General features: G+C 40.4%; 1 long non-coding RNA gene across 1 annotated transcript in view; it reads left to right on the top strand.

The window, feature by feature from the left end:
• LOC115654935 overlaps window positions 1–24,437 on the top strand; it is a 31,158-nt gene extending 6,721 nt beyond the window's left edge. Inside the window, exons 3-4 of the long non-coding RNA XR_004001303.1 lie at window positions 7,538–7,816; window positions 24,147–24,437. This is a non-coding gene — a long non-coding RNA (uncharacterized LOC115654935). The remainder of the gene's footprint in view (window positions 1–7,537; window positions 7,817–24,146) is intronic.
• The last annotated feature ends 2,929 nt before the right edge of the window (window positions 24,438–27,366 follow it).

The following is a 27,366-nucleotide window of genomic DNA, read 5'->3' as shown; positions in this document are numbered from 1 at the left end:
CTCCTCTTTTTTATAATGTAGACAGTACTCCTACAGGTGCTTCATACATCCCCCCAGCCAGACTCAACATTTAGCTCAATAGTTTCCCCAGGCCAATCTTCTCAACCAGGTAATCCAAAACCCTGTACCCCACACTTTCTAAACCTATCGATGCTAGAGAGACAGAGCAACCCCCTCTTTTACCTTCCCCCCTTTCCTTCTGCCCATAGCTAGTAAGGAACCAATTCTGACATTTTTCAAACTGACCTTGAAATAAATGTATACATCTATAATCATCACAAACAAAATCTGTCCTTAATATAGCAACAGTGTACCTTGAGAATATATTTCAATGGAGTCTAGCTGGCATCCCAAACCAATGTTATACTTTTGTTGGCAAAAATTCTACAGGCCTTTAAAACCATGTTTGAGTGCCTGGAAATTAACAGCCTGTCCCCACCCTGGGTTATAAAAACCCTTCGTCTCTTACTATCACTCCCACCCTCAGTCTTAACTTTGCCCTTTTGCTTTGTAATGAAAATGTGTGCTCGCTGCTCAGATACATTGGTTTACAGTTACAATTGAAACAATATGAGAAGCTATGATGGACTGATATTCCCGCCAACCAGATATAGGAGAAGGAGCTGTCTCTCAGCTCTAGCAGTGGAAGAGGAGTTGCATTCCCCCTTGCCGTACATCATGGTGTTCAGGTATCCTGTGTATATTGTTCATTAAATGTATGGCATGGTTATGAAAGGAATATAATACCAGAGTACCTCCGAGTTATATACATTTTCTCATAGTGTAATATATTGTCAGCTTAGAAAAAGGTTGTTATGAATAATTGATCTGCTTGGTATCCTGATGTGCATTGATTTGTGATTCTGTAAGTTTGTTAGTGTATTTAAACCTTTGGAATTTGTTATTTCTAATTATATTAACTATGTTGTTTAGTAACTAACATAGAGCTTTTCAGGGAGTAATGTGTAATACTCAGTCAGGAGGGTGGAAGAAATAGCTCAGTAGTTTGAATATTGGCCTGCTTAAACCCCAGGGTGTGAGTTCAGTCCTTGAGGGGGCCACTTAAGGAATCTGGAACAAAATCAGTACTTGATCCTGCCTAGTGAAAGCAGGGGGCTGGACTCAATGACCTTTCAGGATTCCTTCCAGCTCTATGAGAGAGGTTTATATTATATTCTTTGTAATTTGTTATTTTAAGCTTTGCACGTCATTTTACAACTTTTGAAGGACAAGATGAAGCTGGGGAAGGCAAAGGTGTAACATCATATTTTTCTTCTTCCAACTGACATTATTAATGTAGAAGGACTGGCCTGAGTTAAAGAAATGGGTACATCTCAGTGACCCAAAACATTCCAATGAACTCAAAACAGGAGGTATGCTCCGCAATTGTCAATACTCTGGTTCCAAACCTTCTGTGTCCATATGTCTCTCCCTTCTCCTGTTCTAAAACAATTGATTAAGGGACAGAAGGCATTATGGTGCCACTGGGAAGCCAGGAGACTAAGAACTTCTGAAATTCTGTCCCCTGAATATATTATTGTGCTGATAGGTACTAATGGCTGCCATCAAGTGAGTCTGTGATCTTTAGACTGTCACAGACCCGGTTAAAGCCAATGTGTGTGCTAAGCGCCCTTTTTTCTGGTTAAATAGAAGGTGCAATTAACCTCTTACCATAAGCTAAGGGCTGAGAGGTTCCTTGATTGTAAATGCAAAGGCTGAGGATTGGTTCCGCAAGCTGTGTGTGTGTGAAAGGCAGAAAGCTAGCAGACAGCTAGAGACTCAGGTCTACACTGGCACTTATGTCAGCAAAACTTTTGTCGCTCAGGGTGTGAAACCCCCCCCTACCCCAGCCCAACATAAATTTTGCCAGCATAAGCGCTTGTGTGCACTGTGCTATGTTGCCGCTACTGCTGCTCGTTGAACTGGTTTTATTACGTCAACAGGAGATCTGTCTCTCCCATTGGCATAATGCAACTACACGAGCAATCTTACAGCGGCACAGTTATATCGGTACAGCTGTGAGTGTATATCGGTACAGCTGTAAGCTTGTAAGTGTAGACGTGGCCTCAGTTGTGTGCGTGACCCTAAGAGGAAGCAGAGACAGAGTTCTTTGGGGCACAGGACTGACAGAAGAGGCAGACTTGAAAATTGCAAGCGAGGAAACTGCCCATTGTTTCCACTGTGTTCAGGGAAACAGGACTTTGAACATTTATTTATATATATATAAAAAGAGAACAATATTTCACCAAAGAATATATCTGCCTTATGTCATTCATTTCTCCTCCTAACTTAAGCAGTCTTTCAAGACTCCAAATATTGGCTAACTGCTCAGGCCAAAGGAACAACAACATAAATGCCTTCATCAGACCTCCTCACTCTGATTTATTTGCCTCCTGGGTGGAAGCACTGAGTCCTTTTGTCAGTCATCCTCCTTCCTTTTCTATATTTGTGAATCCTGTTTCTCCTGTTTGTGCTTGGTCATCTAGGGAAGAAAATAAGGGACAAGTTGAGAAGTCTAGAGTTTCGGTCGTTCCTCCCTCTCCAATGAGGAAGATGTGTCAGACAGAGCTTCATGTTCTGTAACGGCATTTCCTATTAAGAGCAAGAGAATACTTAGTCAGGGGAGACCTGAGAAGCCACCTCATGTGTGGGTCTGGCATTACCCTCTGTAGAGGGAGTGGCCTAGACAGGAACTGGTTCCCCTTCAGTCTTTTCATGAACAAAACAAGAAGAGCACCTGAAAACTAGGGTGCTCTTATTAAGGAGGGACCCTAGAAGCTAGAATGTATTTCTACTTCTCTGATATTTGATACTGGAGTATCCCATTGATATCTCACCTGTGTAGGAGGAGTGGGCTTGTCTACCTGGTAAGGTGTTGAATCTACCAATATAGAATCAACAAGGATCTCCCCTGCATTGCTCCTTTCTTCAAACATTCAGTCTCTCTTGACAGCCTGCCTTCTCAACAGCTTCTCAGCAGCCACCCAGTGTCTCCAGGGATATAGCTATACTTTTCTGCTGTCCAGATCCTTTTTAAGCCCTGCTTTTAGCAGTGCTTTTCTGTCTCCACCCCTTCCCCTGCTGAAGGTTCTCTTTTCTAGTCAAGCTCAGCAGAAAGCCTCTATATTAAAAAAACAAGAAACCATGACCCTTATCCTGACTTCAGTAATTCCCCCAGGCAAACCCAGATTCCTCCCAAGACTCAAAGGTGATTCACATTTGCAATTACACCCCTGGCCTAGGCTTACTCAGTGCAAGACATAAGATAGGTATCTTGCACCTTTCTGTGTGTGGGTCTATCAGATGAGATGTAAACCAAGGCCCTGGCAGGTGATATAAAGCACTCATTAGCCAACCCTCCACCTGGGAACTCCTCCTAAGCCCTTTTCTAGCTTTGCAGCCTTTGCCTCCCCTGTCCAAACTGGGAGCCCAGGAGCCAGCACTTCCAGGTGGGGTATGTCTCCCCTCCCCACTCCTCTCTTGGCAAATGTCCTTCCACTTTATGCTGCTCAGTCCCTCTCACAGCAAACAGCTTTCTGTAGTGCTCTCAGTAGCCAGCCTGTAACAGCACTCTCATCTGAATTTCTGTGATCTTCCTTTTTGCTCACCCTTAACTCCTTCTCTGGTGCCAGCTAACTGCCTGCTTCCCCAGCCCCAGAGAGACCACACTTTCCAGTCACACTCACATTTGGCTTCCTCCTGTAGAGGCCACACCTGTGTCTGTGAAACTGCATGTTACTGCCCTCTGTGACCCTGAGCAGCAGCTCAGTTTCAGCTCAGAAGCATCCTGATCCCTTGGCCTCCTCTGAAGATTTCTCTTCAGAATTTGGGAAGTGGGGGAAAGATGATCCTGGGGATCTGATCTTGCAGGCCTGACAACTGCAGAGAAGAAATTTCCTGAGAAAGAGAGGAGCTCACTTCTCAGCTCTCTTCCTATTCAGAACACTTGGAATCTTTCATCCGTAGGTTACTGGCTTCCAAAGTCAGAGTCTGGGTGAATACTGTTGGAAGAACGTCTTGAACGTGTGTTTCAGTATTGGGCTGCTTTTGTGAAATGACTTATCCCTAGAGTCCTCAGACAAATAGCAGTGGTGCCAATTCAGATATTTCTTGAGAGGCTGAGCAAATTCCAATCCCCCCCAGCAGGGAACCAGTTCTAGTCCTTGCTTTTCCTCTGTCCTGCCCACAACTCCCAGCAGGACCCTGGGTCTCCCTCAGCCAGGGAGTCTCTCCCTCTCTTACCCACCCAGTGCATGACACAGTGATGGCAGGTGTCAAGTTCTTGGCACACTCTCCCACACTCCTCCATACAGAAACAAACTGCTTATGCACCATGTTGCAATTTCATTTGGCCTGACCACCCATCTGTATGGATGGAGGGGCAAATGGGCCAGATTTGAGTGGTGTTGTGTGACCCTGTGTGTCAGATTGCAACACCACTCACTGAAATTTAGCATTTGAAATGTAAGTGGTATTGTGACTGTGCAGCAAGGTGACACTTCGGACTGTTCCAGCACCAGCTATATTGATTTAATATGTGACCACTGCATAAAAGTGGTCAGGCCATCATCCACTCTGGTTCTGTGTCCTATGGAACTTTGAGCAAGTGCAAAAACCAGGGGGTAGGGCTGGTAAACGGGCAGCATTCATCCCTCCTCCAATACTCTCCTAATTTGTACCACTGCTAACTAATCTGTTTTCACTTCCTGTACAGCTGATATGCTCTAGATTGTAGAAATTGGGGCTGACCATGATTTCTTTTTCTTGGTCAGATATAATGCATTGAACAACTAATTGTGTTTATCTTTGATGCATGTACTCTGTTAATTGTGCAGGCATTTCATATGATAATTTCTGTTTTTATAACACCTTATAAAGAACTTTCCAATCCTTAATGAGTTAGGCCTTATGACATAGCTGTGAGGTCGGGAAGTACTCTTGTCCCCATTTTGCAAATGAAAAGGCTTATTAGAGAATACAATGGAGAGGGCATGCTAGGGGACAGAAAAAAAACGGTCAGTCTTAGCACGGATATGGGAAGGTGGGTGTCTATTCACCAGAAAATACTCCCTTCCAGAACATGGACCTGGGTTAAAAAGGTCTGAACATTCCTCTGCTGTCAGCAAATATCTGTGAAACCCAACAATAAAATGTCTTAACTCCCTCTACTGGCTGGTTCACATGAAGAATGACAACCTACTACAGCTATCAGCTAGCTCAAATGGCAGAGAGGTCTGTGCTGTGGCTCAAAAGGTCTCTGCTACACTGATGACTAAGGCTATTTCTTAGTCACTGGTATTTTTGGTAAAGGTCACGGACAGGTCACAGGCAGTAAGCAAAAATTCACAGCCCATGACCTGTCCATGACTTTTACTAAAAATATCTGTGACTTGGGAGAAGGCTGCCTCTGGGCCCCACAGGTGCTGGGGGAGGGCTGCCCAAGTGCTGGGGGATGGGGACAGCAGTGCAAGGCCTGGGGCCCCTGCTGGTGCTAGGGGAGGGTGTGCAGGGGGCGGTGCACAGCCCGGGACCCCCGCTGGTGTTAGGGGAAGATGGTGGCAGAGCCAGCAAGCTCCCCTACCTGGACCCCGTCCGCCCCCTACAGTAGCAGCACATTTGGGGTGTGAGAGGGGCCAGGGGTTGCCTCTGCCAGCAGGCACCACCCCTGCAGCTCCCATTGGCTGTGGTTCCTGGCCAATGGAAGCTGCGAAGCCAGTGCTTTGGGCAGAGGCCGCATGCAGAGCTGCCTGGGCACTCTTCCAACTTGCAGCTGAGCTAGGGGGTGATTGCCACTTCCAGGGAACCCTCCCAGAAAGCATCGCCCAGAGCCTGCTTCACCCCATTCCATGCCCCAACCCTGTGCCCTGTCCCACACCTAAATTCTGCTGTGCTGTGCGGTGGAACGCGATGGCCCAAGACTGCCCCAGCAGCGGCCAGTGCAACTGGCGCAGGGGCTGCCTGAGATGCACCGGCTGCTGTAGAAGTCATGGAGTTCATGGAAAGTCTCAGAATCTGTGACTTCTGTGACCTCCATGACAAACTTGCAGCCTTATTGATGACCCATGTGAAAGTCAGTTTGGTTCCATACAATGTAAATTCTGTTTGATCAATTTCCTTTTAAAAAAAAAACCTAGACAATGTATATATGTGTAAACATATTTAATCTATGTTATGAGAACATTAAGGTTGCAAAGTCAAGTACTCAAAAGTTAGGACATGCCAGAAATATATTTGCCTGTGCAAACTCAACCACTGTGTGTATGTTATGTGATATATGTATGTAAATACACCGTCTCAATTCTTGTATGTTTTTTGCATGTGATGCATTCTCGTGCTTTAGTGATATGTTTCAATGTGCTGTACTTGGACTTCACAGTAGATCATAATGCAAAACAATAGGTGCACAAAGATGTTTTAAATGGTTTCTATTATTTGACTTTTTTTGAAGTCAAGTCAGAATCAACAACAATAGTGGCAATCAAATTACTTTTGCAATTTTTTTCGGAAGAGGCAGCGAGAAAGAGGGGAACAAGAGGAGGATGTTCTTGCTCTTTGAAAGGTGGATATTTTTTATGTGCATACGATATATTTTGTCTTTCAGATGTGGTGATAAAAGTAGTGTCTTTACCAGTATAGCATGTTTCATTAATACCATGTTTAAATAGTTTAAAAGCATAACTCCAGAGGCGATGGCTAAGATAAAAGTTTGCAGGCAATCCATTATTGTGATCAGACAGTACTTCGAAGAAACCCATGGAGACGCAATTTAGTCATTTAACTCCTAAACTCAGTTGTTTAATAAACTATTACACTTTAATATCGGTTTGTTCTCGTCCAAGGGAATGATTCATTTTCCCTCTGTCAATTGTTCCAGCTGCAGTCATTAATGGTTCTAGGATTGAGGGGGTGCTGGATTCCTGTTTGAATATCATTACCATACTGTTCCCAATCTCTGGATGTTGTCACTGTGGTGTTACGTGTGTGATATTTACTGGTTATAATTATTTCATGGAGACAAGGGCTGCTAGCATTTGAATCCTCAATATTGATATACTTCATTAGACATAATTCTGTAGGCAAAGAGCTGGAGAGAATGGTTAAGGGGGATGTATAATTGGTTGTAGTGGGATTAAATGAATATTAGTGAATTCTACTAATAGATAACCCAGAAGGACCCCATGGCAAACCATTAATGAGATGGGAAAGAAGAGCAGACAAACTAAATGTCATCTCTGTTACTGTCCTAGTTGTGCTCAGATTATTGTGCTATAATGTAAAATGAGCCTTTTTCTTATAATCATTTTTAACTGGTGCACTGTCTTCTTGAAAAAAGAAGTTGGGGCTGGTTGCTTGGTGTTAATTTTTTTTCACCACTGCAAACTTGTTTTTAGGTGCATACGTTTTGGATATGGGTTTAATATATGCCCCAGAGTTTGGCTGTTCATCGTGTAAAGTGGTAAAAAATGATTAAAATAAGATTTGAAAAATCCAGCTAACTAGTCAAGTTGATTTCTGTATTTCCCTCCACTTCTGCTAGTGGTGGAGATGATGACGGGGATATGCACCCAGAGATTCCTGCGTGGAACTGGCTTGAGAGGCAAAGAATGTGGAGACAAAGTCTACAGTACCTGTTGTTGTTACTGCTTCCACATCAGTGTCGAAACTCCATGGGAACATGGTTCCAGGCTTAGCTATGGTCAAGGGAATCTTAGGCAGTACTTGTTCTGCAGGAGCCCATACTACCCAAGCATAATGGAGAGAGAGCTGGCAATGTAGTGGAAATCCTGAAAATTCCTTGTCCCTGGCAGATCCCAAGGTATGTGCAAGTCTCTGCAATGCATAGATTTTTCATGGTTGAATCTTCTGCTTTAATTCCATAATAGGGCGGGGAGAGGCTAGCCCCAATTCTAATAATCTCCTCAATTACAGAACTGGAAAAAATTGTGATTTATTTGAAACTCAAGGATATTGCACTGTACACAGGAATAAGCCACGTTGGGAATGGAGTTTCTTATTAACTGCAGATTAACCACTCAGCCCAAGAAAGACAAAGAAATATAAATCCATTAAATAATCCCACATTTGTCTGTGAGTTACAATATCTCACTGCCACTTCCATTTTTGTTAAAGTCACAACTAAAATGCACATAGAAAATAGATGTGATTTTTCCATCTCTATTAAACAAGGTGTTAAATGGGCTCATCCTTCTCGCACAGATGTCCAAGGGAATTTTGCACCTGCTTCAGTGAGAAAAGGCTCAAATTCTAAATGTATGATGGCTTACTCTTTAGCTAATGGGTTATTCTCCATCTAAATTATGTACATAGGTAAGCATCAGGACTTTTCACTTTTCTTACACACTTCTACAGGTATCAAGTTTTTAATTGAAGTGCCCTATTTTCTTTATTATAGTTTCACTACTTCCCAAGCTTTCTGCTAAATTCACCTCCAAAAACGAATCTATGCTAAAACAACACTTTAGAGTAGACATCTCTATGGTGCTTACAGTTTATCGTTATAGTTTATAAATCTTACAACTAAATAATAACACACAAGATGCAATTATGATTTCCTGAGCACAAGTTGTAGAGACTTTGCTGAGTCTTTGTTGGGTTTCTCCTTAAGAAGTAGTGTTTCCAACAAGACTAGTAGAAACTTCAGGCCTCCTCTTACTGACTTCTGCACAGCTCCTTGGTGTCTAGCACAATGGGGCTCCAGTCCCTGACTGGGGCCTCTAGGCATTTCTTCTTCTGTCAGTCCCCTGCTGGACAAAGGCCTCCTCCATAAAGCACCATTATTTTGATTTTGTGCCATTCTTGTCCCAGCAACTTTGTCAGCTCATGTCTCCATGTAACTCGCAGCTGGCTTCTGTTTCATTTACAATCTACGGACAGTCATTTAAAAACCATTTTTGATTATCTTCCATCCCCCACCTAGTGAGCAAGCCAGTGAGCTTCTTCTACCTACTCTTTGTACGATGATGACATCAAATCTTCATTGCAAACTCTGCATGTCAGTTCTCGTATCCTTCAATGTGATACCAAGCATTGCCATCGCCTCTCTTCTTTGCCTTATCTTCAAGAAACTTTGCGTTTCCTTTGATGGTGTCCAAATTTCAGCACTATACATGCCAGCAGGCAGAATGCATATGTTATACAACTTTCACTTCAGGCAATGTGGCATCCTTTCTGTAAGAAACTGCTTTAGTCTGCTGAATGTTACCCCACCCAAGGTAATTCTATTTTCTTATTCACCATCTTCATCACTGTCTATGGAAACCATTAGACCTGGGTAGCATATGCTTCCACTTCTTGACTTGCATTGCCTTGAATTTGAATATTGAACATCCATGCACCCAAACTCAGTGCTGAGCTCCACTAGGGCCCAGCTCCAGATCTGGACTCCACTAACCTCTGACTATTTCTTTCCTGGGCTCCAGGGGTTCTGTCAGGCCCATCTGGAGCAGTCCCTGTGCTCTGTAATCTACTCCCAGCTTCCCTTACCTGCTGCCTGATCAGCAGCCCTCTTCCTCCCTCCTCCTTCAGAGAAGTGGATGCCTCTGACCCTCCTATTTATTTCCAGCTCAGCTCAGGTTCATGCACTGTTGGCAGGGGGGAGAACTCTCATGACTTGTTTCTGAGGAAAGAATTACAACCTCTTTGATTAACCTACTATGGCGCTGAGCAGGATCTGCCCATGGAGAAGGGCTTGCCCAGCCTTACTTTCACGGCTTGAAGAAGTGAAGAGGTAATCTTTCAAACTTTCAACTACTTCAGAATATAATCCTTTCAGACTTTCCTACTTAAAGAATTCAGTATTTGCCTTTAGGTAAACTATTCCAAAGAGTTGTTTAAATTTGAAGATTGGGTGTTCTGCTACAGAGAACCCAATTCTCTTTGTCCTAAGCTCTGGGTTGTTTAATAAAAAATGTCATCAGATGTGGACTTTTCAGAAAGATAGAAGTACAGGGTTTTTCTTTTAAAGTGTTTTCTTTTGTGCTAAACAAGGGAATCAGCTTAGATTTAGGAATTCTCATCTCTCGCACGGACACTTCCAACCTGAAAAACCATTATGTTTTAATTAAGGAAAGAATCGTGAGATATGCTGGACAGACAATATTTGAGCTATTCCATTTTTATCAGCAGATTAGTAGAAAGGAATAATGGTAGTAGTGACAAAAAAATTCAACTATAAATTAGTACCTCCAAAAAAACCTGTGTGAACAACATAGAACTGAAGTAGCAAAAACAGTACAGTTATAACTACTATATTGAGATCCATAGAGATAAAGTGTTGACTGACTATGTTATAGGGATATAATGCCACAGCATTAACTTAGAGTTGCTGCAGAGCGACCATAGTTTCCAGTGGAGTTTACACATAGTTGCCATGTTACTGAAAAATACTGTCCTATAATTGGCAACTCATTAAATGATGTGTCACTACAGTACCACTATATTAATCTGACTCCTGATATCAAGAAGATGATTTTCACACAGGCCTAAAGTTTAAAGGTATGTTATTGTAGCTGCTAGGCTCAACGTTTGCCCTACTTTTATCAGTTTGCAAGGCATATGTAATGTTAACTTTTTTTCTTATTTTATTTTTATTTATTTTATTTAGGTAGCTCCAATAATCAAAGACACTAGACCACAGCTTCCCCAGTAAGAGAGACAATGCAATTGGATAGATTTGATACAGACAATGAGCAGCACTGCCTGAAGTTCAAGAGAAGGCATAGGGTGAAATTCTGGCTCCTCCAGGAATATCTCCCAGTGACTTCAGTGAGGGCAGCATTTCACCCATAGTGTCTTTCCCCACAAAAGACTGCCCTCCATTCATGCAGAAATATAGGTCATTCTGTATCTGAGAAATTTTAACATGAAAATTCTCCACAGTGGGGAAAAACAAGATTCAATTACCTGATGGAGGCCACCTGCACTGAGCCAGACTGATTACATTGCACAAGACTTTATAGGAGCTGTGGAGGCAAAAACAACTGAATAGAGATGGCATTAAACTTCAGAATCCTCCTCCCCAGAATGAAGCTTGAATACAAGGGCTTTGTCGGGGAGAGCTACATGTGAAGTAGGGCTCAGAGCACTTGGACAGTGAGCCATGTCCTGGTCTGCTATCCCTTCACTTGCAGCATTGTGCAGTGGGCCTGTACAGTTTGTAGACCCTATGAACGTAAGAACGGTCAAACTGGGTCAGACCAAAGGTCCATCTAGCCCAGTATCCTGTCTTCAAACAGTCGCCAATGCCAGGTGCCCCAGCGGGAATTAACAGAACTGGTAATCATCAAGTGATCCATCCCCTGTCATCCATTCCCAGTTTCTGGCAAATGGAGGCTAGGGACACCATCACTGTCGATCATAGCTAATAACCATTGATGGAGCTATCCTCCATGAATTTATCTAGTTCTTTTTTGAACCCTGTTATAATTTTGGCCTTGATAACATCTTCTGGCAAGGAGTTCCCTAGGTTGACTGTGCATTGTTTGAAAAAATACTTCCTTTTGTTTGCTTTAAGTCTGCTGCCTATTAATTTCATTTGGTAGCCCCTAGTTCTTGTGTTCTGAGAAGGAGTAAATAACACTTCCTTATTTAATTTCTCCATACAAGTCATGATTTTGTAGACCTCTATCATATCCCCCTTAAGTCGTCTTTTTTCCAAGCTGAAAATTCACAATCTTATTACTCTCTCCTCTTTGTTGCCCTTTTCTGAACTTTTTCCAAGTCCAAAATATCTTTTTTTTTTAGATGAAGCGACCACATCTGCACGCAGTATTCAAGGTGTGGGCGTACCATGATTTGTACAGAGGCAATATGATATTTCCTGTCTTATTATCTATCCCTTTATCCATGATTCCAACATTCTGTTCACTTTTTTGGCTGCTGTTGCACATTGAGTGGATGTTTTCAGAGAACTATCCACAATGACTCCAAGATCTCTTTCTTGAGTGGTAACAGCTAATTTAGACGCCATCATTTTATAGGTATGTTTGGGATTATATTTTCTGATATGCATTACTTTGCATTTATCAACATTGAATTTAATCTGCCACTTTGTTGCCCAGTCAACCCGTTTTGAGAGATCCTTTTGTAGCTCTTTGCAGTATGCCTGGGACTTAACTATCTTGAGTAGTTTTGTACCATCTGCAAGTTTTTCCACCTCATTGTTTACCCCGTTTTCCAGATCATTTATGAATATGCTGAATAGGACTGGGCCCAGTATAGACCCCTGGGGGAAACCACTATTTACCTCTCTCCATTCTGAAAACTGGCCATTTATGCCTACCCTTTGTTTCCTATCTTTTAACCAGTTACCAATTTATGAGAGGACCTTCTCTCTTATCCCATGCCAGTTTACTTTGCTTAAGAGCCTTTGGTGAGGGACCTGGTCAAAGGCTTTCTGAAAATCTAAGTACACTATATCCACTGGATTCCCCTTGCCAAGTGCTTGTTGACCCCCTCAAAGAATTCTAGTGGATTGATGAGGCATGATTTCTCTTTTCAGAAACCATGTTGACTCTTCCCCAACAAATTATGTTCATCTATGTGTCTCACAATTTTTTTTGTTACTATAGTTTCAACCAGTTTGCCTGGTACTAAAATCAGGCTTGCCAGCCTGTAATTGCCGGGATCAGCTCTGGAGCCCAATTTAAAAATTGGCATCATATTAGCTATCTTCCAGTCATTTGGTACAGAAGCTGATTTAAATGATAGGTTACAGACTACAGTTAGTAGTCCTGCAATTTCACATTTGAGTTCCTTCAGAACTCTTGGGTGAATTCCATTTGGTCTCGGTGACTTATTACTGTTTAGTTTATCAATTTGTTCCAAAACCTCCTCTAATGACATCTCAATCTGGGACAGTTCATCAGATTTGTGAGGAAAGAATAGTTCATGTTTGGGACTCTCCCTCACCTCCTCAACCATGAAGACTGATGCAAAGAATTCATTTAGTTTCTCCACAATGGCCTTATCATCCTTGAGTGCTCTTTTAGCATCTCGATCATCCAGTGGCCCCATTGGTTGTTTAGCAGGCTTTCTGCTTCTGATGTACTTAAAAAATGTTGGTATTACTTTTTGAGTCTTTGGCTAGCTGTTCTTCAAATTCTTTTATGGCCTTCCTAATTATATGTTTACACTTCATTTGCCAGAGTTTATGTTCCTTTCTATTTTCCTCACTAGGATTTAACTTCCACTTTTTAAAGGATGCCTTTTTGCCTCACACTGCTTCTCTTACTATGTTGTTTAGGCATAGCTATACATCCACCCACATCCACCTTTTGCTCCTTCAAGGATATGTTATTCATATACCATCTGTCCTTTGGAGAGCACAATTTCTTTACTGCTCCTCCCTTGTTCCTGGTGGAAGCAATCCAGTTCTGATTAGTAGCAGATTATCATTTCCCTCACACACACCCCTGCTGGTACCTTTGCTCTGTGGCATACAGTGGGCTGCAGGCTCTTTCCTTGATGCCTTAGGTCTTTCTGAGGCACCTATCACCCTGGTATCCTACCTTCTGGACCTTGGCCACTCTTCTCCTTTTCCATTCACACAGTGGAAATACAGCATATCTGCTTTGTTTTGGACTGTCAGTGGTTGTGCAAGATTCCACACCATTTGACATTAATAGTGGATTTGGAAGGAATATATATATAGTTTGTGTCTTTTACTGGTTCGTTATGATATATACAGAGAAGAGGGCCACAAAGCTTTTTTTTTTAAACTTTAGCAATATCAAGTCTTGACTTCAGTCATTTTGCTCAAAGATTTTCTGAAGAACCTTACAACTTTGAGTTTTCTCAGCCCTCATTTAAAAGGGGGTTGACTCTTTCACAAACAGTATTTCTCTCAAGTATTTGGCAGGAATTTGAGCTATACAAATAAAAGAGTTAAATTGTTTGACTAGACATCCCATCCTCTTTCTGTTGATCAGGTTTTAGTCTTCTTTTTCCCTTTATCTGATGTCATAATAATCCTACCAGGTCTCTAGTCTTCCAAAGGCTCATCAAGGAAAAATGTTGAAATCAGGTCCTGACACTTCTAATTTTAAAAATATGAAAATAAAAAAGCAAACCTATTTTTGAAAGACAGAAAAAAAAACATTAGAGAGCATTTTTATATATCAAAAGAAAAAGGAGCATAAATAACATTTTTTCTTAGGATTTCATCTTTAAGTTCCATTTCAATCTGTCTATCAGAGGATTATCTCTTCCTTTTTTTAATAATATAGCTGAAACAGGCCTGCTTTCAAAGTTCCAAAAGCTTATTTTCATAATCTTGTTCCACACAATATGTTCCATACGTGTAAGTATATATCAAGCATGATACTGAACAGTGTGCAAAATTCCATAGATTTCTGTTGCACTTTCCATTGACCAGAGCCATTGCAATGTCAACCTCATGTAAGAATTTTTGCTGTTGGTGTTTTTTAAATGCCATACACTTTTTAAAAATATACAAAATATCAATTAGAGCACTGTGTCACTTAGTGTTCACTATTTCAACCTGCTACATTCACACAGAGCAGCTTATACATTACACTCTATTCAAGCTCTGGGACTAGCGTGTCCTAGAATGAATACAAACGAGGGACAAAAAGCTTTTTGTTTCAAGGCTGCACAAATGTGGAATCAGTTACCAGTTGATTTAAGAACAATTGGGAGCTTTTCCTGTTTTAAGATGGAACTGAAACAATACCTCATGATGACTAGAAGTTGTTGTAATTGATGTTATTTTTGTGTTATCTTGCTTTATTGTTTATTTATATGCATTTGATTATCACAGGTCATGCTTGAAAATGGGCTTTAATTTCAACTTATGTGCCCAACTAGGAACTAAATAAATATATGTATGTATATATATCTCCACTGTACTTGTTTACATCAGATGGTACAGCCATATGTATTCTGAATATATTTCTTGCCCTTATGTTTATGCCATCAATTAAGCCATCTGAGCTTAATTTCAACTTGCCTTTTAAGTCTGCAGGACAAAGCAAACAAGTATGCATTTAATAATATCAAAATTGTTGGTTAGCCCTAAAAGAACAAAAAAAGTTAATGCTTTAACTAAGCCTTTTTATTATTTTGCTGTTATTCTGTTGGTGTTTAAAGTAATACCCTTCACGTGTAGGATTTTACTACGTTATTACATTGGCATTCTGTAATTTTACACTAGACATGCAATTATTTTTTGCATCACTAAAAGCAAAATAAGATATTTAAAAAACAATGATAGTTTCACTTGTCGGAAAATACATTCTGGCATCAAGTGTTTATTATCGCAGCTGATAAAGTAATGGCATGTTTAATTTACCCTCTGTTTCTGTATGATAAACATCTCTGTAAGTATTTCTACCTGTCTTTACATATCCAGAGTCATGGCAAGTAAACCAACCAATATACAAGGGGAACAGAGGGAATGAGAGAGAGTCATTATTTCATCTGTTCCATTTAGAAAAATCACAAGTCACAAAATGTGCAGCTGGGAAGTGTGCTTGTCTCAAAGCTTCATATTTGTGACATATTAATTTATAAATAATTAAAGTCACATGGTCTTTCCTGATGGCAGTACCTGCATATTCCTTTTACAGTACAGCTACTTGTAACAGACAAGGTTAGAGTGGACAAGAGTAGATTTCATAAATCAGATAAAATTGCTCAATAAATCCAACACATCTTTTATTGTTTGTAACAGAAAACAAACTCAGTTGTATAAGCAACATTTTTAAAGCACTTTAGATGTGATTTAGCAGGGCTACGTTCTCTTTGGATACTGAATCCATGTTTAAAGGCTTTCTAGCAGTTGGGCCAAATGCTGCTCTGAGTTAAACCCTATGCACCCCCTTACATCTAGTCACTCAATACTTAAATCAAACAAGCCGATGTTTATATTGGAACTCTCACATGACAAAATGGCCTGTGCTATTGTTGTCTAAATGCAGCTGTTTGCAAAAATATAGGCTCTTTCCCCCACCCCCCAAAATTGTTTTTAGTACTCTGACTGCAGAGTGAATAATACAGTATGAAAGAAACCTGAAGGCGCCGTTATGGTCCATTGTGTCAATCCAGCTGCTACACATGCATATTAAGTCCACATTTAAAAATGCTTGTGAAGCTTTTTTCTGTTTGTTTTGTTTTGCAGTCCCTTTTTAAACCTTTGTACTTCTCTCTCTTCCATTTTCAAAATACCTAAGCCATTAGACTACAGAGTGAACTAGTGCTTGGACAAATTCCAATTTAAATTGAAGCCATGTTAGTTACACACGGGAAAGAATTTGTTTTAAATCAGGTAAACTTTTTTTAAAAAAAATCTAAACATAAATATAGAAAACCAATATTTGCCTCAGTTGCTAAAAAAACATTTCTCTTTTTCTGAGATCTGTTTGCCAGGACCCAGCCAGCACTGGATTTAAACTTCTGAAAGAAGGAGGTTAGAACGGATATCTGACTGACCCTTATTGTAGCTATAATAGTTCAAGTAGCACCACAAATTTCTCTTGATAAGAAAAATGCTCTGTTCAAATATCAAATTAATCTACCATAGACATATGGTTGTCATCCAAAATTATGTATTTCTAATAGGTCATTTGCTAGAATACTTTGAATTCAGAGAATAAATCTTGTGAGTATAACATAAGTACAGCATCACAAATGAGAATGCCAACTTTAAACTGTTTAGTCTGGTAATTTATTATTGGCACTGGAATGGTTGTTGGCAGAAGATGGCAATGCAGGGAACTCATATAGCTACTTCATTTCCAGTCTATTCCAGCAGATAGCATTAAGCAGTGGTTTGAGGACACTTAGAATTTCAGTAAGGTAAAACAAAAAATTCCTTTCACTGTATATTGGTGCTTCAGTTTGGCTAAATATTAATCTGATTTGCATTTCTAAAGTAAGAATTTCTCATCTGTAATTAGATTATTAATGCAAGTTGCTAGCATACTAGATTGTGAAACTGGCATTAAGGGTTATTTTTAGATCTGTTGTTACACATTGTTTTGATGTATTTCAACAGTTCCAAACATATTAGTAGGTCATACCTTACATTCACATGGAGGTAGGGCACCATGCTTCATGCAAGAGATTGCTTTAGGCACTGTCACACCATGAACACAAGATTCACAGTTTTAGGGAAACACATTGATCTGCTTATATGTTATATGTAAGAAGGAAACTATGTTGTTAATAGTTTGTTTTTGAAGAGGTGGGAAATGACCATTGTTTTGCAGAGGCTGAGGATGCGGGGGTGGGGGGGCGTTATATAAAGAACAAAGCCAAAATCCTGCCCATACCCAGAGAGACTTACCAAAAGTTGGAGTGGGGCAGTGCCAGCCACACATTTAGCCTAAACCATTCTGAGACTGGAATAGATTGGAGTGTTGCTTATTACTCCTCTGGGTAAGAGCAGGGTTCCCCGTCTCCCCACAGCTAATACTTACATATGCATGAGTGACTAGCCAACCGGACCACTGGAAATGTGGTACCATCTCTGAAATTGTAAATAACTTTAAATATTCATTTAAGACCAAAAAGCACTTCTGTACATTTTATTTTTGAAACAAGTGCAGAGATTATATAATGCAAAATATTAATAGCAAATAAACCTTCCATTGTACTGCACAGGGTCATAGACTCATTTGCCAGTGAAGAGACCTCTAGTCGGTCATTTAGTTCAGTCTCTCTCCTCTTTCCCTCACATACTGTGTCAGGATTTATTTCATTAACCTTAAACCATTCCAGATAGATTGCCTTTAAATCTAGCCTTGAACATATCCAGTGAAAATCCCTTGGCAGCTTGCTCCATGACCTAACTGTTCTTAGAGTTATGACGTTTTTCCTAATATTTAACCTATATGATCTATGTTGTAGCTGAGGCCATTACTTCTTGTTGTGTCCCCACTAACTAATGAGAATAATTGGTCCCTGTCCTCTTTGTATCATCCCTTATGCAGTGGTGGAGAGTTATGAGGTCTCCCTTTTGCCCTCTCTTCTCTAGACTGAACATGTCCAGTTCTCTTAATCATTCCTCATGGGCCTTATTTTCAATACCTTTTATCATTTTTGATGTTCTTCTCTTAAGTCCCTCTAATTTGTCTGTATCTTTTGAAAAATGTGGTAGCCCAAACTGAATGCAGAACTCTGAATGAGGCCTAGCAAGTGTCGAATAGAGTGGAAAAACTATCTCCCTTGTCTCACAAGCCATACTCTAATTAACACAACCCAGTGTAGCATTTGTCTTTTTTGTGACAACATTGCATTTTTTAAGCATTCAGTGTATCATCCATTATGATCCGTGCATCCTTCTCTGTGATGCTCTTGTCTAGCCTTTAATTCCCATTTTACATTTGTATATTCTTGATTCTTTGAGCATCCTTTCTTCAAGCTGCTCCATCAGCTGCATGGAGCATCCATCTTTGCATGCTCACACATGTGTCATGTCTTTGCCCTTATTAGTTTGCAGTTTGTCTTATCTGTATAACTGGATTTCTGTCTTTAGCAGTGCCAACCTTTAGCCTTTTAGATTTTTTTTTAATATTTGTGTTATAGGGATCTTAAAAAGTCTTTATATACATCCAAACAAATTCACCACGGGAGGAGCTTGTGCATATTTAGTCCAGTGATCCAACCAAGGAGACAAGGAGTCAACACTGGGTCTTAGTCTTAACTCTGCTGGTGAATTGCTCTGGCTCAATCCTGCAAAGTGTTGACCCCTCTGACCTGATCTCCCAAAGTACTTAAGCATGCACTTACCTTTTAAGTATGTGCATAGTCCTAATAAAATCAATGAGACAGGTCATATTTTAAAAATTAAGTAAGTGAGGAAAGTACTATGCGCATTAGAGAATTGAAGCCTTAGCCTCAAGTTCCTCAGTTTATCCACCTCTAAAACGGATTCCTCAACTGATGCAAAGTGATCCTTGAATGAGGGATGCACATTATTACTGTTTATTATTAATAGTGCATGAAAGCAAATGCTCCACGGTTACTGAGCTAATAAAGTTGTATACCTAACATGCACTGGAAATATGTGCCTGACTTAGTCTCTGACAGAGTTGGAAGATCAACACTGGCAGTACTGCCAACACCAAATGTTCAAAAAAAATACCAGGTCCCAAAAAATGAGACTCTCTTAAGATCATGATAGATAAATAAGATTAGATTATAATTTGACTCCTAGTCCCTGAGCTTTTAAGGTTAACTCACTTCCCACATTCAAACTTATTCTGAAACGATGAGGGCAAGAATCTTCCTTTAAAAAGAAAAGAAAGGAAAAGAACGCTGAGAATCTTACACAGGCTTTTGAGTCTGGGAGCTCGGGTGTTAAGAACAATAATTATAAAAGCACCTTGCTTTTATCTGGTATTTTTCATCCTTAGATCTCAATGCGCATTACAAAGGAGATCAGTATCATTAATCCCATTTGACTGAATGGGGAACCGAGGCACTGGAAGCTGTAGTGACTTGTCCAAGGTCACCCAGTGGAACCCAGGTCTCCTGATTCCCCATTTAGTGCTCCGTTCACTAGGTCACACCAAATATTGCAAGATTCATGATAAAATCTTGAGAGTTGGCAACACTATATCAGCATGCCATCCTAGCTTATATTAGCAAAAAAGTGATTTAGGCATAATAGCTTATACCAGGTTCAGCAAACCAAATAAGCTATACCAACAAAAGTACTTTTATGCCAGTATAACTCCACCTATACTTGGGGCATTTGCCAGTATAGAAATGTTGTTAAAAATAAATGTCACACCCCAACCATCATTGCTGTAACCGTGTAGACTGGCCTTAGATTTCCGCTAACAGAAAACTTGCAATTGCTTATGCATGTGAATAACTTTTCTCGTGTGAATAGTATTGGGACTATTAACATGCATGTGTGTAGGACTGTGCCCTAATTTATTAAAGACCAGAGTTTTCTCAACCATAGTGGGAGTTAAATCCAAAGCATTGAGTTATGATAAGGGTCAATTAAAGGCCAGACAAAACTGTATCTCCCAGGATAAATTATCATACACAAGATTTTCTTTTGGAGCAGTTAGTACTTTGTAAGGATCATTTGAATACTCATATCTCCTTTTCTAAACACTTGCTTTGACATATTCAAAGCTAGCTACTTGTTTCAGGAAGTCTTACTTTCTAAGAATACAAAGAATCGGTCTTTCATCAATACATATGTACCAGTACATTCACTTTCCCCAAAGAAACTGTGTCTATTGCTGTGTTCAGCTAGACTAAAAGGTAAGAAGAAGTTTAGCTTTGAGCAGATGATTAGGATGGCTGAGTGACTGACTGCAAGCGGAGGCTAGGAAATTACTAAATGTTAAACACACAGTGTAATCCCCTTGTATAGCTCTCCTCCAATTCCATGCCTCTTTCTTACCCCTCAGAGAAAAAAAAGAAAAGAAGAAAATAGAGGAGGACGGGACGTTAGAAAATTTTATTATAATCAGTTTTTAACAATACAGGAGCCAGGAGAGATTCTGATACATGCTGTGGCAAATGGTTCATCAGAAACAAGCCTGGACCAAGAAAATCTCCTGTTTTATGAGCATACCAAAGAAAGTCATTCAGGATATAAATGAACCTCTTCATCCTTCAATCATACCTCTGACTAATTTGAAGACCACATCTTGGGCTTTCTTGGTATCAGGGCCGTTATTTCCCATTACTATCTTAATATGGATGAAAAACATCATGAAGCCTTTGGATATTCACAAGATTCCATTAATATGTTGGACAAACTTATCTCTATTAGTATAACAAAAATTATGATAGCAATTCTGTTAAGTAGTCTTCCACTAGAGCTGCACAGATACTGCAAAAATAATTCCACAAAAATTAGTTCACATTGTTTCAATATTCATGGAAAAATGTTAAATCAATATTAGAAAATATTCATAGAAAGTGAATTTTCTATTCTTAAGCATGATAATTTACCCCCTAAAAAACCTGATTCTAGGAATTATATTTTTCCAGTCAGAGAAACGAACCATAGGAAGGGAAGTGTCCAGTTATGAATAACCAACGCAGAAATATTAAGTATCAAATACTTGCAATGAACTGCTCATGAATGAGACACCTTCCAAGAATCATTAGCAAAAATCATTCAGGGAATAATTTTGGATAATGAATAAATCTGAAAAAGTCATAATCTCCCAAAAACTTTTGTGAAAGAATACCCACTTCATTAGACGCATGTGGTCTGACAAAGTGGGTATTCACCCATGAAGGCATATGCTCCAATACTTCTGTTAGTCTATAAGGTGCCTCAGGACTTTTTGTCACTTTTTATAGCTCCAGACTAATACAGTTACCCCTCTGATACATAATTTCCTATGTTGTAGGCAGTATTGCAACTATGTCAGTCCCAGGGTATTAGAAAGAGAAGATGGGTGAGATAATATCTTTTACTGGACCAACTTCTGTTGGTGAGAGAGACAAGCTTTCAAGCTACACAGAGCTCTTCCTCAGGTCTGGGGAAGGTCCTTAGAGCTAAATACAATATCAAAGAGATAGTTTAGCGTGAGTAGTTAGCACGTATTCTAAGACTTTAGGACTCTGCAAGATGGGAGGGTCCCAGAACTCAGGCTCCAGCCCAAGCCTGGAAGTTTACATAGCAGTGAAACAGCATTGCATCCCAAGCCCCATGAGCCCAAGTCAGCTGGCATGGGCCAGCCATAGGTTTTTCTTTGCTGCATGAACATGCCCATAGTTGCTATTGGGGCATTTAGTGCACTGGATGAGGTACACCACATGTTCTGACAGGCATATGTAGTACCCATGGATCTTGAAAGATGTGTTGTAGGGGGTGTTGATCATTGTAGCAGTGGAGATATGTCTGCAGGTTTTGCGTCTGTTGTTCTGGTAGGGTCTGGTGACATTTTGAGATGGTGTAGCCTGGTCTGTGGGGAGCTTCCTTCTGATGATGAGTTTGGAGATGTTGGAGCATTGCTTGAAGGCCAGAAGATGGGGTTCAGGAAAAATTTCTTTCAGAGTGGGGTCTCCTTTGAGTATGGGTTGTAGTTGTTTGATGATACCCTGTCTGGGTTCCAGCGTCGGGTGGTAAGTGACAAGTAGGGGTGTGAGATCAGAGGGGATTTTATTTCTGTATTGAAGCAGGTTCTCTTGGGACATTTGGGTAGCCCCTTCCATGATGCAATCTACTTCTTTGGTGGAGTGTCCTTGTTTGGTGAAGGCCATAGGTGGCATGTGACTCTTAAGTTTGGGGACGCTGGGTGTGAGCACCCTGGAAGCTCCCTAGAAGTGTGGAGGCCATCAGCTCCCAGACTGCAGCCACACCCCTCCTGCTTTGCTCCAAGGCCCTGCCCCTGTTCAGCCTCCCCTCCCCCCAACGCTCCAGCCTCATTTATCCTCAAGGCCCGTTCCCACTCTGACTCTTGGGACAGGATCTTCTGTGACCATATCAACATACATATATTTTTCAGGGCAACATCTCTTCTACTCCATTGAATGTGGCTTATGTAATTTCAAAGTTACCTTTCTAAGCATTTTTTTCCCTGCCTTCCAAGAGAAACTATGGCCTTCCTTTCTTTCTAGTCACTTGAAAGTAGATCTGACCAAAATAATAAAATATTCCATGTTAAATATGTTGTGTTTCTTTTGTTTTCAATTAGGTTTTTTGGGAGAAGGGCTGAGCTTTTCCAGGTGTGTATTTTTATGGAAAGGGTGTTCTAAGTTTTCATATGCCTTCCTACAAGAAATGTCCAGTCATATGCAATCTCACAAGAAAATAGCCTCACAAATCCAAAGTTTAAAAGAATTGAGGCTGGAAATTCCATGGATTTCTGTGGGGTTCTGGATGTTTCAAACTAGTTTATCACAACTCTACATGAAAGATTGGTTTTAACTTCCTGATACAAGTTATTTTGCTACCTTAGAAATATGTTAGCTAAGTCATGAAGATGAACTATGAAATAGTCAGAATTAAGCACTTTTATGGCACATAATGTTATTGCCTATGATGTATTCAGGAGAGTGAGTCTGCCCAAGGTATGGTCTTCAAAATATTTCCCTGTGTATTTTTATATATAGAAACTAGCTTGTTTATATAGATTTAGACTTCATTTTTTTTACTATTTTCTTTAAACACACTATTGTGGTTATATTCTCATGGACATTTGGGAAGATGTACAGAAGAGATCTCGAACAGAGCTCAACATTTTCCATATGATGTGAACTGTACATTTTATTCCTCTCTTCTCCATTGGTGCATATTATTCAGCAAATGCAAGAGGATCATCCTCCATTATGCCTGCATAATCAAGGGTTAATTTTAGTCTTCATGGATTTGTCAATATTAATCAAGAAAAGCAGGTAACTGAAAAACATTAGTTTGACCCTTTCGGCCATATCTTTTATCTCACTGCTAAAGTTTCACATTAGCAATGGAGTTTAAACTTTTTGTTCCTCAGAATTCAACTCCTTGATGGGCATGTAATAGATGCTCTAGATTTTACTGCAAACAGACCTACAGTAATGACCACAAAGATATTTATAGCTTCCTAAACACATGGAAGTTTCCAGTCCCAGCAGGCTAGCTTTGAAAGCATTGAAAGAAAGAGTTTCAAAAGTTGGAAGTTCTCTGCTTAAATCAAAACCTAAAAGTTCATTTACCATCCAAGATTTTCAATAAAACCTTCCCCTCATTGCAGGAGACTTCACATTTAAGTTTAAATGTTTCAGTAACCATAACACAAAGGAGCACTTTATTATGTGTGTTTATTTCTGAATGAACCTGGGTACTGCCATTCTATCTCCATCAAAAGTGATGGTTTTTCTCTCTCTCGCTCTCTCTTTTTATTCAGTTTGGGTATAAAAAAATACCATTACTTCATGACGGGAAACTACATTCAAATATTGTTAATTAAATGGATGAATGAATGTCAGTGTTAATGTATAGGTACATAAAAAGAATCATATTTTGCAGCTATTACAAGGCTCCTTAAAGAGCACACATTTTTCTGTATTAAATCTATGGTAATTGAAAGCTACATAATCAAAAACACCTTGTAAGCTTGGCAGCCATATAGTACTGAATGTTTAAAATAAAATGTCTAAATGGAAAGTTCAGTTTTGTTTTGTTGTTTTTTTTCCTCCAGGGTCATCGTGGTAAGGGAAATATTTTTTATCTGGGCCTCAGGAAATAGTGGTCTGGCTAATGATCATAGCAGTGCCGAGGGTTCTGTGAACAGTATTTGCACATTGGCAGCTGGTGCCATCACTGACCTCTGCCTCACAACTCCCTCTACAAGGTCTGTTCAGCAATGATAGCTGTGGTTCCTACAGAAGTGAGGTACCAGTGTGGAGGACAGGACCCCAAAACAGGACTTCAATTTAGAGTAGGGTGAGTTGCAATGTGTGAATAAAATATTGATGTGGCCAGCCAGGCACCCTGCCACTGTGATATTTCAACACAAATTCAGCAAGAAGCCATTATGCACCTCACCTTTTTATATAAACAAGCATATGTGCTAAGGAATGTAGAGACCTCAAATAGTGATGGATCTTGAATCCGGATCTCTGTGCTTTGCAGGTGAGTGCTCCGTCACTCTCACTGCAGGAGCAGTGTCACTGTCTCAGATTAGCAGAAAGAGTGTACATTTTCCAAAGGCACTTGTACTACATTTCACTCTTCTCTTCAATACGCTGCAAAAGTTTCTTCTATCCCCTTTCTAAAATAAAGAAAACCATCCTTTTCCATACTTCAAAATTAGTGCACTGTAAATCTACAAATTTACTGAGATTCCTTAGCTATAATTCTATCCATTCAAGACACTTTACAAACTGTTTACCCCATCCTCAAGTTCTACAAAGATTGTGCAATGAGAATGTTGACTTTAGCTATTAGGCTTACATTATGCACATTTTTCTCAATTGTCAAAGGATACTCCCTGCATAAAGTTGATATACTGTGCCACTTGCCAATTTAATCAACACTCTGTGCATCTCTAATAACCCTCAAAAAATACTTAACAGATACCTTATTTTGTTAATCTTCTTTCCTTCAACACTGATGTACTTCATCCTTGGAAACTGTTATATGTAAACTGTTATTTTCATTTTACTAATGCATCACATTGTACCATGATCTTGTACAGCCACAAATGTTTTCAAAGAACTTTTAGTTCAGAGTTGTATCAACATTTCTGTATCTTGCATTATCTCCAGGTTTTACTAAAACATGACAAAATTTACTCTGTTTCCTATCATTTTGACTTTTTATTTTGGTCTCAAGTTTCTTTTTGCATTTCTAAATGTAGCATCTTTTACATTCTCTGTGGGACGTATCCAGATGTGGAATTCTTACACCGAGTGTTATATTTTGAAATGTAAATAGACTCTTAAATAAGACACTCAAGCTCCAGCTGTCAGAGACTGGGCCATGGGTGGTTGAGCCTAGTGGTTGCAGCTGACTTCAGTAGCCAGGAGTCAAAGCTGAAGGTCAGAACCAGGAAGCAAGGCAAGATAGGACCAGGTTTATCTCAGCAGTGGGTGAATGCTTTGAGCAGCCACTGAGCTGCCACTGCTGTTGGGTTTATGAGCCACTCTCCTGGTTAAACAACTGCAAACAAAGAGTAACTATTAATGGAAGGATGTTGGATTGGAGGGAGGTCTCAAGTGGGGTTTCACAGGGATCTGTTCTGGATCCAATGTTTTTTAACATCTTTATTAATGACATGGATATAGGAATAAAGAGCATATTGATCAAATTTGCAGATGACACAAAGCTGGGGTGGGGGGAGTTGCTAACACTTTGGAGGATAGAGCTAAAATTCAGAGGGATCTTGATAAATTGGAGAACTGAGCTATAGACGAAAAAATGAAATTCAGCAAAGACAAACGTAAGGTGCTACACTTAGGGAAGAAAAAATAAATGCATAAATACAGAATCGGGGATAACTGGCTTGGCAGCAGCACTGCGGAGAAAGATCTGGGAGTTATGGTGCATCACAATCTCAGCATGAGTTAGCAATGTGAGTCAGCTGTTGCAAAAAACAATGCAATTTTAGGTTGCATTAATGGATGCATCACATGCAAGTCACAGAAGGTGATAGTACCACTCTACTTGGCACTGGTTAGGCCTCATCTGTGTCCAGTTTTGGTCACCAATGTGTAGAAAGGATGTGGAGAAACTGGGAAGGATCCAGAGGTGAGCAACAAAGATGATCAAAGGTTTGGAATGCAAGCCATATGAGAAAGGGCTGAAGGAACTGGGTATGTTTAGTTTGGAAAAGATGAGATTGAGGGGGGACACAACAGTGGTCTTCAAATGCTTGAAAGGCAGCCATAAAAAAGATGGAGAAAAGTTGTTCTCTTTTTCCACAGGGGGCAGGACAAGAAGCAATGGGTTCATACTACAGCATAGCAGATTTAGATTAAATCTCAGGAAAAACTTCCTAACTATAGGAACAGTAGGATAATGGTCACAGACTCTCTAGGGAAGTTGTGGAATCTCTTTCACTGGAGGTTTTCAGTCGGAAGCTGGATAACCATCTGTCTTGGGTGGTTTAAACACAACAAATCCTGCATTTTGGAAGGGGGTTAGATGAAATGATCCTTGTGATCCCTTCTAACTCTAGGATTCTGTGTACTGAAAATGGAACTTTCACTGTAGCACCTTGTAGTATAGGTAGACCTAGTGAGACTGGAATGGATAGAGGATTGGGAGTTGGAGGACAGAGTTTGGTGAGTAGGAGTTAGAGGGCAGAGACTGGGAATTGGACTGGTAGAGTCTGGGGAGACTGGGAATTGGAGGGGAAGATTGGGACTGGCTGAACAAAGAGGCTGGGAGCTTGGACTTGGATTCAATGTGGGAAACAGGGCTGAGGGGCACTGGGAGCCAATTGTCAGGGACGGAAACACTGACATTAGCTGAGGAACTGGGAGTGGGAGAGAGATTGGAATTGGCTGGACAAGGAGGCTAGGTCTGGGAACCAGTGGGAGAGGGAAGGGGGAGAGCAGGGACAGATCTGATAAGGAACTGAAGTGGGGGAAGAACTGGGACCAGCTGGTCAAAAAGCGTGGGACAAGGAGCCAGAGTGGGTATGGGGAGAGGCTGAGATTGAATGATGAGCCAAAGGGATTGGCTTCGGGGCTGGGTGCCAGTGGAGTGGGAGTTGGGTGTGGGGGAAGGAAGGGACAGATCAGATAAGTAGGGAACTGGGACTGACTGGGTAAAGAAATTGGATGTGGGGAAGGGGAGAAACTGTGAAGGAGAAAATGGGACTCTGACAGCAAACCTAAAGGGGAAGACTAGGACTGGTGGAGTTAGGAGATCGGGACTATGATGAAAGCCTAAGGAATGCAGAGCAAGGCTGT

This window comes from Gopherus evgoodei, chromosome 1, assembly GCF_007399415.2.
Source record: "Gopherus evgoodei ecotype Sinaloan lineage chromosome 1, rGopEvg1_v1.p, whole genome shotgun sequence".
NCBI lineage: Eukaryota > Metazoa > Chordata > Testudines > Testudinidae > Gopherus > Gopherus evgoodei.
The sequence above is the reverse complement of the archived record's forward strand: the minus strand, read 5'-3'. Positions and strand labels throughout refer to the sequence as shown.